This window comes from Podarcis gaigeae (assembly GCF_964106915.1).
Source record: "Podarcis gaigeae genome assembly, chromosome: 2".
NCBI classification, from domain to species: Eukaryota; Metazoa; Chordata; class Lepidosauria; order Squamata; family Lacertidae; genus Podarcis; species Podarcis gaigeae.
Genome location: NC_139679.1, coordinates 6,002,036 through 6,018,065, shown reverse-complemented (window position 1 = coordinate 6,018,065; position 16,030 = coordinate 6,002,036). Strand labels below are relative to the sequence as shown.

General features: G+C 48.6%; 1 protein-coding gene and 1 long non-coding RNA gene across 2 annotated transcripts in view; both read right to left on the bottom strand.

The window, feature by feature from the left end:
- FMNL3 (formin like 3) overlaps positions 1-16,030 on the bottom strand; it is a 102,214-nt gene that overhangs the window by 65,061 nt on the left and 21,123 nt on the right.
- LOC310840250 lies at positions 5,383-7,652 on the bottom strand. The gene is made up of 2 exons (XR_014561872.1): positions 6,753-7,652; positions 5,383-5,792 (listed from the first exon to the last, which is right to left on the bottom strand). It is a non-coding gene; the product is annotated as an uncharacterized lncRNA (long non-coding RNA).

The following is a 16,030-nucleotide window of genomic DNA, read 5'->3' as shown; positions in this document are numbered from 1 at the left end:
CCATGTGGATTTCAATACGTAAGGAGCTCTAAGCTGGTTGCTCCAGTCAGCCGCATGGCTTTAAGCAGCCTCTTTTGTTTCAGTCTGAAACTAGTGTTTTTCTACACCAGTAGTTTAGAAACTTTAACTTTTTGTAACTAAGGAACATTTTGACTGCCTGTGCATCTTATCTGACGCTGTATGGAAAAGCACATGAATCAGACCTTTAAAGTTTTGTAAGTAAACCATTTAATAACTTATCAAACGTATGGTCTAGCTCCACACTAGGGAAGTGGGATGGCTTGGATGGAGCTTTTAAAGGGGGACATTTTGGGACTCTCTGCAATGGCACATTTTTAAAAGGTTTACAGCCTACAGTATATCTTCATGCTTTCCTTTGCTGCGTGTTTTGTGATGTTAAATCTCTGCTGGGGTTCTCTGACCAAAGACTACTTGCCCCAAACTTGGGTCTTGGCTTCCAGGATTCCAACAGTCAACTTGTCAATGGATGGAACCAAGATGTTCCTCACCTTGCTGATGTGTTAATGTCATGCTTAGTACAACAATATGTTCTTTGTAGTACAGTGGTGCCTCGCAAGACAAAATTAATTCGTTCCGCAAGTCTTTTCGTCTTGCGAGTTTTTCATCTTGCGAAGCACGGTTTCCCATAGGAATGCATTAAAAATCAATTAATGCGTTCCTATGGAAACCGCCTTCAGACCAGGTCAGGGGACAGTCTGTCCCCCGAGCTCTTCTGAAGGCCGGTGGGGGGCGAAAGTCTTTGCTCCCCCCCCCGCCTGCCTTCCCGGGGCGGTCTTAAAATGCTGGCGGGCGGCAGCGAAACCTTCGCTGCCGTCCCCCAGCATTTTAAGATCACCCCAGACAGCGGAGAAGTCCTCCGCTGTCCCGGGGTTTTTAAAATGCTGGTGGGCGGCAGCGAAGGCTTCGCGGGCAGCAGCGCTGCCGCCCGCCAGCATTTTAAGATCACCCCAGACAGCGGAGACTTCTCCGCTCCCGGGGCGATTTTAAAATGCTGGCGGGCGGCAGCGAAGCCTTCGCTGCCGCCCACCAGCATTTTAAAAACCCCGGGACAGTGGAGGACTTCTCCGCTGTCTGGGGTGATCTTAAAATGCTGGCAGGCGACAGCGCTGCTGCCCGCCAGCATTTTAAAATCGCCCCGGGACAGTGGAGGAATTATCCGCTGTCCCGGGGCGATTTAAAAGCCCCCGGGAAGGCAGGCAGGGGGGACAAAGACTTTCGCCCCCCACCGGCCTTCAGAAGAGGTCCTGGACCTCTTCTGAAGGCGGGCGGGGGGCAAAAGTCTTTGTCCCCCCTGCCTGCCTTCCCGGGAGAGCGGAGAAACGCAGCGCTGCGTTTCTCCGCTCTCCCGGAAGGCAGGCAGGGGGGAGCAAAGACTTTTGCCCCCCGCCCGCCTTCAGAAGAGGTCCAGGACCTCTTCTGAAGGCCGGTGGGGGGCGAAAGTCTTTGCTCCCCCCCCCGCCGCCTGCCTTCAAAAGCCATCCGGGATAGCGGGAAGCGCTTCCCTGCTATCCCGGACTGCTTTTAAAATGCTGGCGGTGGGGAGCAAAGCCTTTCGGCCCCCACCGGCCTTCCTGGACCTCTTCTGAAGGCCGGAGGGGGGGAAAGGCTTTGCTCCCCACCGCTAGCATTTAAAAGAGGTCCCCGGAGAAAGCCCATAGGGAAATTCGTTTTGCGAAGCGCCTCCAAAACGGAAAACCCTTTCGTCTAGCGGGTTTTTCGTCTTGCGAGGCCTTCGTCTTGCGGGGCACCACTGTATTTATCATCATCATCATTATGTCTGGAACAGGTGGCTCCATTAGAATCTTTTCTCCCAGACATTTGTACAGTGGTACCTCGGGTTAAGTACTTAATTCGTTCCGGAGGTCCTTTCTTAACCTGAAACTGTTCTTAACCTGAAGCACCACTTTAGCTAATGGGGCCTCCTGCTGCTGCCGTGCTGCCATTTCTGTTCTCATCCTGAAGCAAAGTTGTTAACCCGAGGTACTATTTCTGGGTTAGCGGAGTCTGTAACCTGAATCGTATGTAACCCAAAGTACCACTGTATATTGTAGAGAAATCTGGCATGTGAAATCTTACCCATGAGTCCTGCAAGACTGGCTGCTCAAGAAACCTAGTGACTATTGTTTACAAGCTTTTTCTCAGGTGTGTGTGTCAGGATTTACTTTTGGAGATGCAAACTTTTCATTTTACTGGTATTGTATTTTTAAATCTTTATTGTTAGATCTTATTGTGAATTATGTGAGGACTGCTTAATTTAATTGTATACTTATTGGTTTCATTTATTGTTCATGACTACTTAAATTTTGTTATATTTCTGTAATTATGTAATTTTTTTGCGCCCTTGAGCATGGTTTAATTATGGGATGGTGGCATAAAAATAAATTATGATGATCAAATCTTCCATATGGTCACGATTGTGTGGGTGGGATTCAATTACATATTGACAATTTCAGTATGCCTAATTAATGTAGATTTGGCAACAACCACAACTACCTCACACATTTTGCAGTAAGGAAAATGATGGGGAAGCACACTGAAAGTGTGAGATAACAGCTGTTTGACACAATGTCGTATAGTCTCCCTACAAACAAATCTTATGAACACTGTACAACCTCCTCACACATTTTGTACAAACAAAATGGGTTGGATGCTCAATAAAAAGGTTGTCTAAAAATTACTTCCATCTCAGCCAGAACTCTGCACCAGCTACCACAACAGCTTGACCCTTTGGGCTAATGGAATCATAAAATCATAAAACTGTAGAGTTGGAAGGGGCCACCAGGATCATCTAGTCCACCACCCAGCAATGCAGGGATCTTTTGGGCAATGTGGGGCTCGAACGCATGCACTGTGATAAAGTGTCATATAGGTAAAGGCATAGGGACTCCTGACCATTTGGTCCAGTCTCAGACGATTCTGGGGTTGCGGCGCTCATCTCGCTTTACTGGCCAAGGGAGCCGGCGTACAGCTTCCGGGTCATGTGGCCAGCATGACTAAGCCGCTTCTGGCGAACCAGAGCAGCACACGGAAACGCCGTTTACCTTCCCGCCAGAGCGGTACCTATTTATCTACTTGCACTTTGACGTGCTTTCGAACTGCTAGGTGGGCAGGAGCAGGGACCAAACAACGGGAGCTCACCCCATCACGGGGATTCGAACCACCAACCTTCTGATCGGTAAGCCCTAGGCTCTGTGGTTTAACCCACAGCGTCACCTGCATCCCTTAAAGTGTCATATAGTCACTGATTATCTTCGCCTTGCCTCCTGAGTCCTGCATGGCTTGGAGCACTTTGGCAGTTTTTACTATCCGTTTCCCTTAAATACAGCTTGTCATTTCATCTGCACTGGGGATTGTGGTTTATCACAAACTATGGTCAACTTAAGCTAAACACAGTTACTGCAAATCAAAACTCCCAGTTTGGATGAAACAACAAGCAGAGTCTAAGGCAGGGGGCAGCAAACATTTTCAGCAGGGGGCCGGTCCACTGTCCCTCAGACCTTGTGGGTGGGGGGCCGGACTATTTTTTTGGGGGGGGGGAATGAACAAATTCCTATGCCCCACATACAACCCAGAGATGCATTTTAAATAAAAGCACACATTCTACTTATGTAAAAACATGCTGATTCCCGAACCGTCCGCAGGCCTGATGGAGAAGGCGATTGGGCCACATCTGGCCCCCCGGGCCTTTGGTTGCCTACCCCCTAAGAGAAAGTGAAACTAAATGCTTCCAGAGTCCTCTTCTTAGTCAGGTAGGCAGAAGGGAAGGTGTGAGCCCTTGACTTGTTGCAGCTTATATGTTATGGTTACCAGACATCCCTGTTTCCTGGGGACAGTCACCAGATTTACAAATCTGTCCCTGGGCAAAATCTGTCCCCGGAATGTCCCCGGATTTCATTTAATGTTCCCAGATTTATATTTTAAGTGTTGTAGATTTATTAGTAGGGAATGAATGTTGCGTGTTTGGTTCAATGGCACAATACACATCATATGGGAACTTCTGGTGAGACAAAATAGCGGATGCCACGGCAGTGAGCAGCTCCTGAAGCCAGCCAGAGCCAAGTGCGCTACCAGGCTGACTCTGGGCTGCTGAGACTGCCGCTACCGCCATCACTGCCAAGGGGGAACCCGGGATGCCCAGCGCATCAACTGGGGGAACCACTGACCACCACCCTGCGACCCAAATCGAGCTGGGAGTAAGAGTGTCTGGCCACCCAGCCGACTGCCCAGCGGCGCTCCGGTGCCAGTAAAAACCCTAGAGCAGACACAGGGAGAAGGAGGAGAGGAGAAGGAGAAGGACGAGAGAGAAAGAGAAAGGAGAAAAAAGAGGGGAGCCCCGACATTGCTGCACTGCTGCTGAGGAGAGGTAGGAGAGCACTGGGCGGGCAAGGACACGTGGTTAAGCCCAGGCCAGACCCAAGCCTTCTCCACGGCGGCTAGCGCTCTAAGAGAGCAGGCCAGGGACCAGGGGAAGGCCATGCGACAGAGACCACAGAAAAGAAGATATTACTTGATATTTTAAAAAATAATAATAACTGTCAGGGGTTCAGAAGGAGAGACACAGGAGGGGGAGCAAATGGAGAGTGAGGAGGAGGAGTACGAGGGGGGCGCAGGCAGTGACAGTGGCCAGAGTTATTCCACAAGCCTCTCTAGCGAATCGGAGGACTCACAGAAGGGAGCGCCGGTGGCCAGAGCGAGGGGGGCTCCAGGGGGGAAGCCCCAGGAGGAAGGGGCTAGCGGGGAGTCCCTGAGCAGCAGTTGGAAATCAGGACCAGCTTCTCCACCAGAGCGCAGTGGGGAGGGGGAGTCCCAGGAGTCGGGACCAGTGTCCTCACCACCAGAGGGAGGAGAGGAGTCAGGTTTGGCAACGCCCACATCAGGAAGCGGGGAAACGGTCAGAAGGAAAGTCACCGGCTGGGCGCGCGCGCCAAGTTCAAATGTACAGGAGCGCGGCACAGCGGGGAGCCCGGGAAGGGAGCCAGGTCCTAAAGCCCGCCGGAGGGAGGGACAAGACTCAGGAGGCTCAGCGTCAGAGGAGTCCAGGAAGGAGGGAACCCCAGAGGGCAGAAGGACCCAGCGAAGGAAAGAACAGCGTAAGAGGTGGAGCCGGGCTAGAATCTTAAACTGGTGTGGGTGGAGCAGTGAGTCAGAGGGGACTTAGCCGGTCTAGCGTCAAGACGTGGGTCTGCGCGCCCAGAGCTTGGAAATGGAAACTAAACTTTAATAAAGACTTTTGTATATAACATCCACTGGGCGTTGGTCCTCTGTGAGCTGGGACCTAGCGGCAGTCCTGACAATAACTTTTTTTCCTCTTTTCAAAAAAAAAAGTGTCCCCGGATTCTTTGAAAAAAATCTGGTAACCTTATTATAAACCATGGTTTATCTGACAAAACAGGCAGGTTGAAAGTATTAAAGCAACAGCTCAGAAATAACGCTCCTCCCCATCTTCATTTGCTAACTTTTAGCTGCGATGACATCAACACAATCCTTATCTGGGGGACTGAATGCGCTCAGCTGAGTTCCGCCGTTTGCATGCATTGAAGTTTCTGGTCTACTCCACCCTCCCTCCACCGTTGCTCCATATGGATGACAGGGACAACTGTGGGAGCCAGGCAGGCCATGCTACAGAGTTGATTCCAGGGGCAGATGTCTCCACGTTACACAGCAACTCTCCCAACTCTCCTGTGCGCAATGCCAAACTATTAGGAAACACGTTCCCCGCCATGAACTTTGTAAGTCACCGTGTCCTTGTAAAGTGGCAAAGTCTGTTGCTGCTGGAGAGAGAAGGCAGAACAAGAAGGAAGAAAACAGGGAGACGTCAAGTGTGAATCTGTGTGCGCTGTCAAAGAGACTAAGTAAATAAGGTAAGTAAATGATCCCTGGATGACTAGCAACCCCTCCGAAGGCTATTGGTCGACAAAGCTACCAGTCTCCCATGGGAGACTCAAGAATGCTCTGTGTTTTTTGCTTTTCTAAAAACAAAATCTATGCCAAATTCTGCACCTGGAATGAAGTCTGAAAATGTAATTTTCACTTAAATTATTCTTGCAAGAAAAAGGATGAGGAGGGGCACAGGCTAGCTAACAGAACGTTTGCTCCTATTCCTGGTTGCGAAGGCTCTTTTAAGGTCTCAAGCCTGCTTCACCAACCGCAAGGGCTAGAATCTTGGAGGAATGGAGGGCCTCTGGATTCTGGGGCAGTATACCAAGTTCTGGACTTGTACAGTGGTACCTCGGGTTACATACGCTTCAGGTTACAGACTCCGCTAACCCAGAAATAGTACCTCGGGTTAAGAACTTTGCTTCAGGATGAGAACGGAAATCGTGCTCCGGCGGCGCAGCAGCAGCAGGAGGCCCCATTAGCTAAAGTGGTGCTTCAGGTTAAGAACAGTTTCAGGTTAAGAACGGACCTCCAGAACGAATTACGTACTTAACCCGAGGTACCACTGTATTCAGATCAGAGTACAAAGAACAAGAAACCAGGAGGCAGGAGAAAACTACTCGTCACCCCCCTTTTGCACACGTGCTCAGGGCAAGCGCACAAAATCTCATCGGAAGCTCAACTTCTCCCCACCCAGCCCACCCCCACACTCCCCACGTGTTGCTTGGCTCGAACTCTAGAGCTGTAACTTCACCTCCAAAAGGCCCAGACAATGAAAGAGCATGTTAACTCAAGCCAGCTGGACTGAGTGTCCCCCCACCATCCGCCTGCCACATACAACCTCATTTGTTTACCTCCTGTTCTCCTCCTTTTAGCTCTTCCTGAACTAGATCAGCTTTCAAGGAGCTAAAATTACACCCCATTCCCTCTTCTTCTTTTTTACTCCTCCCCCAGCCTTCCATGTGCACGTACGTGTGTGTGTGTGCACGCGCACTTTTAAAAGTTGATTTGGGCAGAGCCTTGGCATTTTACCCCGCCCCCCCATCCCATCAAGCAGAGGAAAGGAACCCATTCTTATCTCTCCTTGCAGATCTGCCAGCCTTGTAAGCAACACTTAGCTACCATTTCCAGTTTCTGTTAGGTTTTCCCTCTTCCTGGTCCGCCTGCCCCAGGCTACCTCTCATGCCAGGGGCTGAAATGAGGACAAGGTTTGCCTGTGGCACGTAAATAAACATGGGAACCCAAGAGAACTTCCTCGCTCTAGAGCAACAGTGTTCAAACTTTCTGCCTGCAGAGAGCACATTGCACATCAGATTGTCTATTGAGGGACTCCTGCAATGTGGATCAGAGTCATGGCAGTGGGGACGGTGGGTTTAACGCTGTTTCCCCAATCCAAATCTCCCTCCCTCCTGGAGCTGCTGCTACTCCCAGAAGGGGAAACATATGGACACAATATGGGGGTCTGTGCCCCTGAAGAATTTGTGCTGAGAACAGGCTTAGAGAACAGGCTTCCTTCTTTAACACAACATAACAACTAGGTTGGCTCCAGATGTCCACACATGTGCATCTAGGGTTGCCAAGACGCTCCAAAAGTTGTTGACTAGGGATGATGGGAGTTGCAGTTCAGCAACAGTTGGAGGGACAAAGGTTCCCCACACCTGGTGTAAAGGCGGAAAATGTAGGAGTTCAATGGCAATGAAATGGAGAACTTCAGTGGATGGGGAACTTCAGGCTCAGGAGCCTATGTGGCCTTCTGCCTGTTCCTCAGGCCTCTCCTCGGGCCCTGTCTCTCAAGGTCCTCTATTATAGCTTAAATAAATGCTAAATAAGCACAGTGACTTATTGCAGTATAAGCTTGTGTAGCCAAGAGGCATGAAATATTGTAGTAAGAAGTTCAAACCACCCCCACTGAGCTGCCAACTTTAATCTCAAAACACATCAGAAGCACTCCAGATTAATTTCAGAGTGTCTGCTTCATTCTAACCCGGGGACACATTGCCTTAATACCTGTTGTTGTTGTTGTACTGCTGCCACTTAAGAAGAGTGCCTTCCCTGTCAATTCCTTCCAGTGATATCAGGAGCTTCGTTGTATTACCACACGCCTCTGTTGACAACACTACGGCATGGTGAGGGCCAAAACATCCAGGGTCTACACATGTAGGCTGTGTACACACCGTGCATTGAAATCGCACACCCCTGAAATAATCCTGGGAACTGGGGTTTACCACACACAGAGCTACAAATCACAGCATTAACAAACTACACTTCCCAGAATTCTTGTGGGACAGGATGTGCTTTAAATGCGTACACTGCTGTAATTTTGGATTCCTTCCAAGTCAATGGCTTCTTCATCTTTCACTCCTTCCTGAATATCATACCATGCAGCAGAAGGGCTCAAGCAGAGACACCACTTCCACAGACAATATCTGCGGTTGCCACCATCTCGTATAAAGTGGGGGAAATGGCTCATTTGCAAATTGTTCGTTCATTTATAAAATAGCCCGTTGCCAAAGACTCAAGCAAAGGGAAAGGAAAGAAACAGGAAACATATCTAGAGGTCAACATCTTGCTCAGGAACAAGGGAAAGAAGGCACCGATAGAGGAGCAAAAGGAGGAGTCCCCCCAAGGGGCATGAAATGATTTTACTCAGCTGAACATGTTGCAGTTAAAATCTTTCATCAGAGGCACTACAAAACATAGCACTTTGAGCTCTTTCTGCTCTGTGACTAAGTGATTTTTTGGCATTATATCTTTGTGCACATGAGAATTTCTCTCTCCTGTAGTTTGGACAACATGCTCAGACCCGGTTAAAACCAGTTGGCTGGCAACCACACCAGTACTAGCCATGAAAGGTTCTGCTTGTGACCAACTCTGGGGTTGCGGCGCTCATCTTGCTTTTATTGGCCGAGGGAGCCGGCGTACAGCTTCCGGGTCATGTGGCCAGCATGACTAAGCCACTTCTGGCGAACCAGAGCAGCGTACGGAAACGCCGTTTACCTTCCCGCTGGAGCGGTACCTATTTATCTACTTGCACTTTGCCATGCTTTCAAACTGCTAGGTTGGCAGGAGCAGGGACTGAGAAACGGGAGCTCACCCTGTCACGGGGATTCAAACTGCTAACCTTCTGATCGGCAAGCCATAGGCTCTGAGGTTTAACCCACAGCGCCACCAGCATCCCTCTTGTGGGCTATACTCCAGGTTAACTGAGCAAAAATGACTATATACACTCCGAAGCAGGTCCATCAGTTGCTTAAAGTGCATGAACTTCCAGGGGAATTCAAACAGCCATGCAGCCGTCTCCTCTGCCATTCCTCAATCACAACTTTTGCCCTATGTGGCCAGAGACATTTTGTGAGTCCCTGGGAAGGGAGGTGATGGAGAACCTTTGTTGATTATTTATTAATCATCTAAAATTACTGGGCACTACAGAAAAAATAGCACTTCCAGGCCAACTGACTGACAATCTATAGTTGCAAGGCAAACTGCAGGATGAATAAGCTGATTGCTAAATGGAGAATAGTTACACCTTCCCCAGCCTATCAGAATGGCTAGCTAGATCTGAATTTATGATCAATTCAGTGGCTGCCTGGAAAGGAGAATGATAAAAGGACAGAAACAGTGCTGGGTAAATATAATGCTTAATTTTTGCTAGGCTTCACTTATAGTTGTTCCTGGAACCTTTTCACAGCCTATGTGCAGCTCTACATATGTAGTAAAAAAAAAGTAAAAAAGCAGGTGGTGGGATGGGTTAATTTGAGCATGTGCTAAATGCATTTCCTTTGCCACTTAAAAACAGAATGAAATACCATCTCACATATACCTGGAACAGGAACTTCTGGATCACGTAGTATGATTCCCAGACCAATTTTGAGAAACAAATCACTTGTTAACTCTGGAAAGACAAGTGGGGGCTGCAACGAAATGTTGTAGTGTGGAGTGCTCTTACTCAGCTTTCCAAGATAATTCATTCAATTCCAACTTGGTTTTCCATCCCTCTACCCTTGCGTAACACGGTCAGCATTCTGTGGCCACTAAGCGTTCTCAGTCCCTTTAGGTCTGCCTAGGATCCCCTTCAATTTAGGCTCCCCCCTTTTGTACTTTTGCAAACTGTGGGTTTCCACAAGCCCTTTATTGGTGGGTGGTGTCACTGTGTCAGGCGATATAAGAACTAACACTCACATAATTGTTCTCTATCCATGTTAGTTTGCTATGACTATACGCCTTGCCATCACCTCCAAGCTCTCCATACCAGGTTGTTGCTGTACTCGAGGGCAAGTACACTGTTCCCACTTCCTCTAGCCTTTAAAACCCTCCCTCGCAGGCTTCTGCTGCCAGTGGCATTTAAATACCCAAAGGGACTGAACTGAGCAAAATGTACTGTCAGCTGAGGCCTTGGGCCAGCCCGGCATCATGCGACAGGCAACTCATACCATGAGGCTTTTCATGTTCAGACTTCTCTCCTTCAAGGAACCCTCTTCCACACTGGCTTCCCTGACCAGGAAGCCCTGCGCACCGCAGAGGATTCTGCGACAGGTTCTTGGGGCACAGAGAGCACACCCAACCTCTGGCGGCAGGTTCCATAATCCCCAGCCACTTTTTCCAGCAGCTGTGTTGTGCCTTGCAGGGAAGCATCCATAATGTAGAGCAAGCTGTTTTCAAGTCTCACAAGGTGACCCTGAGTTCTTACCGGAAAGGGAGGCAGCCGGGAGGGCGGGCAGGGAGAAGATCTATCTATTTTCTCCACACCCTGTCTAAGGTGCAACTACTGTCTATCTGCTTCCAGCAGGCAGGGCCACACAGAGCTAAATATAGGTCCCTCATAATTGAAAGCCCTGCCTTGCACAATGGCTACTTTCTGCCCTCGTAATAGAACAAGCTTTTTTTATTTTGGTAACAACTCAGGCCACAAATTGCCAGGTTGGAAGAAGCTGTAAAGCTTCAGTTAGGCCAGGTCTCCAGGCCCTTCCCTTCAGTGAGCTGGACATTAATAGGCAAGAAGCTTGGGAGGCAGGGAGAGAAAAATGCAGGGTTTATTAGACCCAAAGCTTCTGATACCTGCTGGAGAGACACGTAAGGTAGGAAAGAGCCAGCCACTGTCCCTGCTGCGATTACCATATAATGCCAAAATGGGTCACTGGCCCAACATACCAGACAAATTCTCAGTTTCTTGTGGGATTGCATGTATAAGTGTGTATGCATGTGTACATGCATGTGTCCAGAATGCGGCAGCTAGACTGGTGATTGGGGGCGGCCGCCGAGACCACATAACACCGGTCTTGAAAGACCTGCATTGGCTCCAAGTACGTTTCCGAGCACAATTCAAAGTGTTGGTGTTGACCTTTAAAGCCCTAAACGGCCTCGGCCGAGTATACCTGAAGGAGCGTCTCCACCCCCATCGTTCTGCCCAGACACTGAGGTCCAGCACCGAGGGCCTTCTGGCAGTTCCTTCGCCGCGAGAAACCAAGTTACAGGGAACCAGGCAGAGGGCCTTCTCGGTAGTGGCGCCCTGTGGAACGCCCTCCCACCAGATGTCAAAGCAATAAACAACTACCTGACATTCAGAAGACATCTTAAGGGAGCCCTGTTCAGGGAAGTTTTTAATGTCTGACATTTTAGTGTATTTTTGGTCACTGTGGAAGCTGCCCAGAGTGGCTGGGGAAACCCAGCCAGATGGGTGGGCTCAAATATTATTATTATTATTATTATTATTATTATTATTATTATTATTATTATCATCATCATCATTATTATTATTATTACATGCATGTGTATTTTTAAATAATACTTTCTGCCACTTTCCCACAGCTCAAGATGGCTTACAAAGATAGCTTAGCTCTCAGTGTGACACTGTTCAGCGTGCAGCATGCAGGCCTGGGACAGAGGTCAGAGGTAAGCCAGGAGTGGAGCCAGGGAGTCAGAGCCAAGGGACACACAGAAATGCTCCAGAGGCAGGAAGGCCATGTTGCTCAGGAAAAGCTCCAGGCCAAACAGGAAGGCATTTATATCCCTTCCTGTCCAGGAGGGCCCAAAGGACAGGATGGGTAGGTGATGGCCACTCCTGATCCCTGAGAACACATCACTGCCAGGTAAGATGTTCCAAGGTGCAGGCCTGTTACCTCACCACAAAGGGCAGCCACATGCACTGAAACAAAGGTTTCTGGTTCTAGAATAGCCCCAACACCTACTGGCAGCAGGGCCTGGTACTGTTGCTCAATTACAGGGGTGCCAGTGTTTCCCAGTCTTGGGTCTCTAGATGACTGCAAGCCCCTTCATCCCCGGACAGCGTGGTCTTCAGTCAGGGATAATGGGAGCTGTAGTCCAACAGCATCCCAAGGCTGGGAAAGGCTGATGTAGTCCACTGCCTTCAGGATCACCTATATGACTCTAGTAGCCATCGGCATCCCAGAGCTACCTGCCAAAGGAAACTTCACTTAGATGAAACGTGCACAATGGGACTTGAGAACTAGCAGCCGTAGTTCTACAACGGCTAGGGATTTGCCGTTGAGAGATTTGCAAAGGGAGAAGATGTCAAGGCAGAGCACTCAAAGGTTGGATGGAGGAACTCAAGTGTTCCTGACATGCCCTGTGCAGTGTCTACTGAGGAACCGTAGAGTAAGGCTTTGCGTAAAAGGAGTGAGCCCCTGCATACTGGTTGAAAAATGCACCATTCCTTGGGTTAAAAGGTAAGAAGGTTTAAAATGCTGAGCAGATTTGGGTTCACAATTATTTGCTTAAATTAGGTGGAGCACAGAATTTCTCTTTTCTTGGAGCTCAGTTACAGACCTGCATTGGATCCCAGTACGTTTCCGAGCACAATTCAAAGTGTTGGTGCTGACCTTTAAAGCCCTAGACAGCCTTGGCCCAGTATACCTGAAGGAGCATCTTCACCCCCATTGTTCAACCCGGACACTGAGGTCCAGCTCCGAGGGCCTTCTGGCGGTTCCCTCACTGCAAGAATTGAGGTTACAGGGAACCAGGCAGAGGGCCTTCTCGGTAGTGGCACCCGCCCTGTGGAACACATTCCCATCAGATGTCAAGGAAATAAACAACTATCCTATTTTTAAAAGACATCTGAAGGCAGCCCTGTTTAGGGAAGTTTTTAACGTTTAATGATGTTTTGTGTTTTTAATATTTGATTGGGAGCTGCCTGGAATGGCTGGGGAAACCCAGCCAGATGGGTGGGGTATAAATGATAAATTATCATTATATATTATTATTATTATGGCTCTGTGTGTCTGTGCATGCAGGAGATGTGTGGAGCCTGTGGCCCTCCAGATGTTGATGGACTCCACCTCCTATCAGCCCTAGCCAGCATGGCCAATTGTAAGGGATGATGGGAGTTGCAGTCCAACAATTTATAGAGGACCACATCATAGGAACGGCCTTGTTTCAAAGGCTCTGTATCTTGGGTGGAGAAAGGATTTGTTTGTTTTTTCCTTCCTTTCATACAATGGGCTCCCATTTGTCCAGCAAGCAGGAGTGCCACTCCAAAGTCCTCTTTAAAATCCACAGTGCATCGTGGGATGGGAGCCACCCAAAATATAAAGACACTCACCTTGACCTAGACTGTGTTTTATAGAGCAAGCCCATGAAAGGTGCTGAACACTGGTTTTATATGTTTGAGAAGGCGGCAGACACCAAGCTGGGTGGAATTTCCTCAGATCTGGCGGCTTCAAGCTCAGGTAGCAAGACACTGAGGTAATCCTGGGAAAAGGTGATGAGAGTTTTGGAACCCCTGAGGCTAAGTGTCATTCGGCAGGTTAGAACAGAGCTCCCTTGACGGCTAGAGCATCAGACACGACGTTCCCCGACTGCCATGTTTTCTTGCGGCAACAAAAAAAGCGATGGCACCTGCTGCTATCAAGCATTCAGATGACAAGCAACTGCTCCAGACTTCCCTGTTCTGTGGCCTGACAGATGTTATGGACTTTGATTCCCATCATTCCTGGTCACCGGCCATGCTGGGAGTTGGGTGTTCCAACTACTTCTGAAGGGTGCCAGGTTGGGAAAAGCTCTCATGTCTGGTCCCATTTGCTTCCGGGGGTGGTATCCCAGGATGCATTGCTTCTGTAGGTGCTCACTGGTCCCAGGTTCACAGCATAACTTAAATGTCAGAGGACTGGAAAATGGGCACAAACTGCTCTTATCTATTACTATCTTGCTCCTTATATTTTTAGATACAGGCAAGTAATGGTACTAGCAGGGCCTTTTCAGTGATGGTTCCTTGGTTGTGGAAGGCCCTTCCTAGCAAGGTGCATCTTTCTCCATCATTATTCACTTCCAGGAGGAATTTGAAAACATTCCTATTTACCCAGGCATTTGGTGGCTGAAGAATACCATTCCTGGCAATCCTATGATCACTTAACGGAAGAATGTTTTCAGCTGCTTTTACATGTTTTTAATTGTAATTGTTTGTAGAATGTTTTGACTATTTAAACATATTTTTGCTTTGTTGTTAAACTGTGTGTGTGTGTTTGCTGCTTCGGATTCTCTGGGGAGGAAGGGTGGAGAATAAATTCAGTAAATAAATAAATACTCTGTACTAAGAATATAAATGTTCTGTACTAAGTAGTTTGAATTCTGTACCAAGCTGGATTTTGAAGCCTGTAGGGAAAAAATGGCCAACAACTGAGTGAATTTAGTTTAAACAAGTCATTCATGTTTTGGATGAGGCAAAGGGAGGGTCAGAACTACGTCTATTGTAACCCACCCTTTCCCCTCCTACCTTGAGTTTTAAAAGCCATCACCTAAGACACTTTCAAGCCTATCTCTGCATCCTTAAGGGATAGAAACTGGCATCTAAAAAGACAACCACAAAGCACACAGCCCATATATATGCTCTGTGGGGTGATGGAGCTCAAATCAGGGAGCTCAGCCCCTGCATTTCATGCTCTGCTGCAGGTGAGAGACTGTGGCACACCAGATGGAAAGAGTGCAGTTCCTCCACAACCACCTTAGTTGACAAAGGCAAGAAAAAAGAGGCAGAGGTGACATCAGAGTGACGCAGTTGGAGGGTGGCAGCAGCAACTATGGGGGCTGTGCTCACACCCCCTTTCCTGTGTGGCAAAGGAGAATGAACTCCAACTGCAGGAGGAAAGATTTAGCTCAAAAAATGTCAGCAGAAATTTTCCAACCATAATAATAGCCAAGCAATGGAACAAATTACCAAGGGAGCTTGTGGAGACCCAGTGATGGGAAACTCTGGAAAATAGTCACATCAGCTTCTGTCTGGAATGGTTTAACTGTTATTCATTCTGGTCAGGGGCAAAGGAGTGGGTTAGATCCATTCATTCATTCCCCCCCCCCCCCGAGGCTTATTAGCTGTATTCTCCACTAAAGGGACTCAAAAGCATTCTAAACTAGAGTTCTAGAAACCTAATAAAATAATCACATCTTAAATTGAGGAGCAAGCCAAGAAAAGGAACCCAGCGCTAGACCTCTCCTGGTTCCTACTCACCAGGAGTAGGAGGCACTCCTTTAGATATTTAGGACACAGGACTTTTAGCGATGCAGACTCTCCCCATATTTGCCTCCCCAGAATTCAGATCTTCTGTGGAGGCCCTTCTTAAGAGTAGTCCCCACTGAGATTCAGGGAGCGGTGCCTGGAGTCCTAGCTGGCTTTCCCCCAGAGCCACAGACAGAAGGCAGACTCCTCAGCCACCCCCACCAAACTGCTCCGCTAGCTGCACATCAGTTAACACAGAAGAGGGAGCTGCAAGAAGTGCTTGCCTGGATCAGGGCCTGGCAGAGAGCCAGGAAGGGGAGGAGCCTGCAGCACCTCAGAGGTAAGCTTTTGGTCTACATCAGGGGTAGGCAAACTATAGCCCGGGGTCCAGATGCGGCCCAATCGCCTTCTCAATCTGGCCCACAGATGGTCTGGGAATCAGCATGTTTTTACATGAGTAGAATGTGTGCTTTTATTTAAAACGCATTTCTGGGTTATTTGTGGGGCATAGGAATTCATTCATTATTATTTCCCCCCTCAAAATATAGTCCGGCCCACCACAAGGTCTGAGGGACAGTGGATCAGCCCCCTGCTGAAAACGTTTGCTGACCCCTGGTCTACATCACTGATGAAACAACAGCTCCAAGCGCAGGCCTGAGTGGAACCCGACATATTTAAAAGCACCTA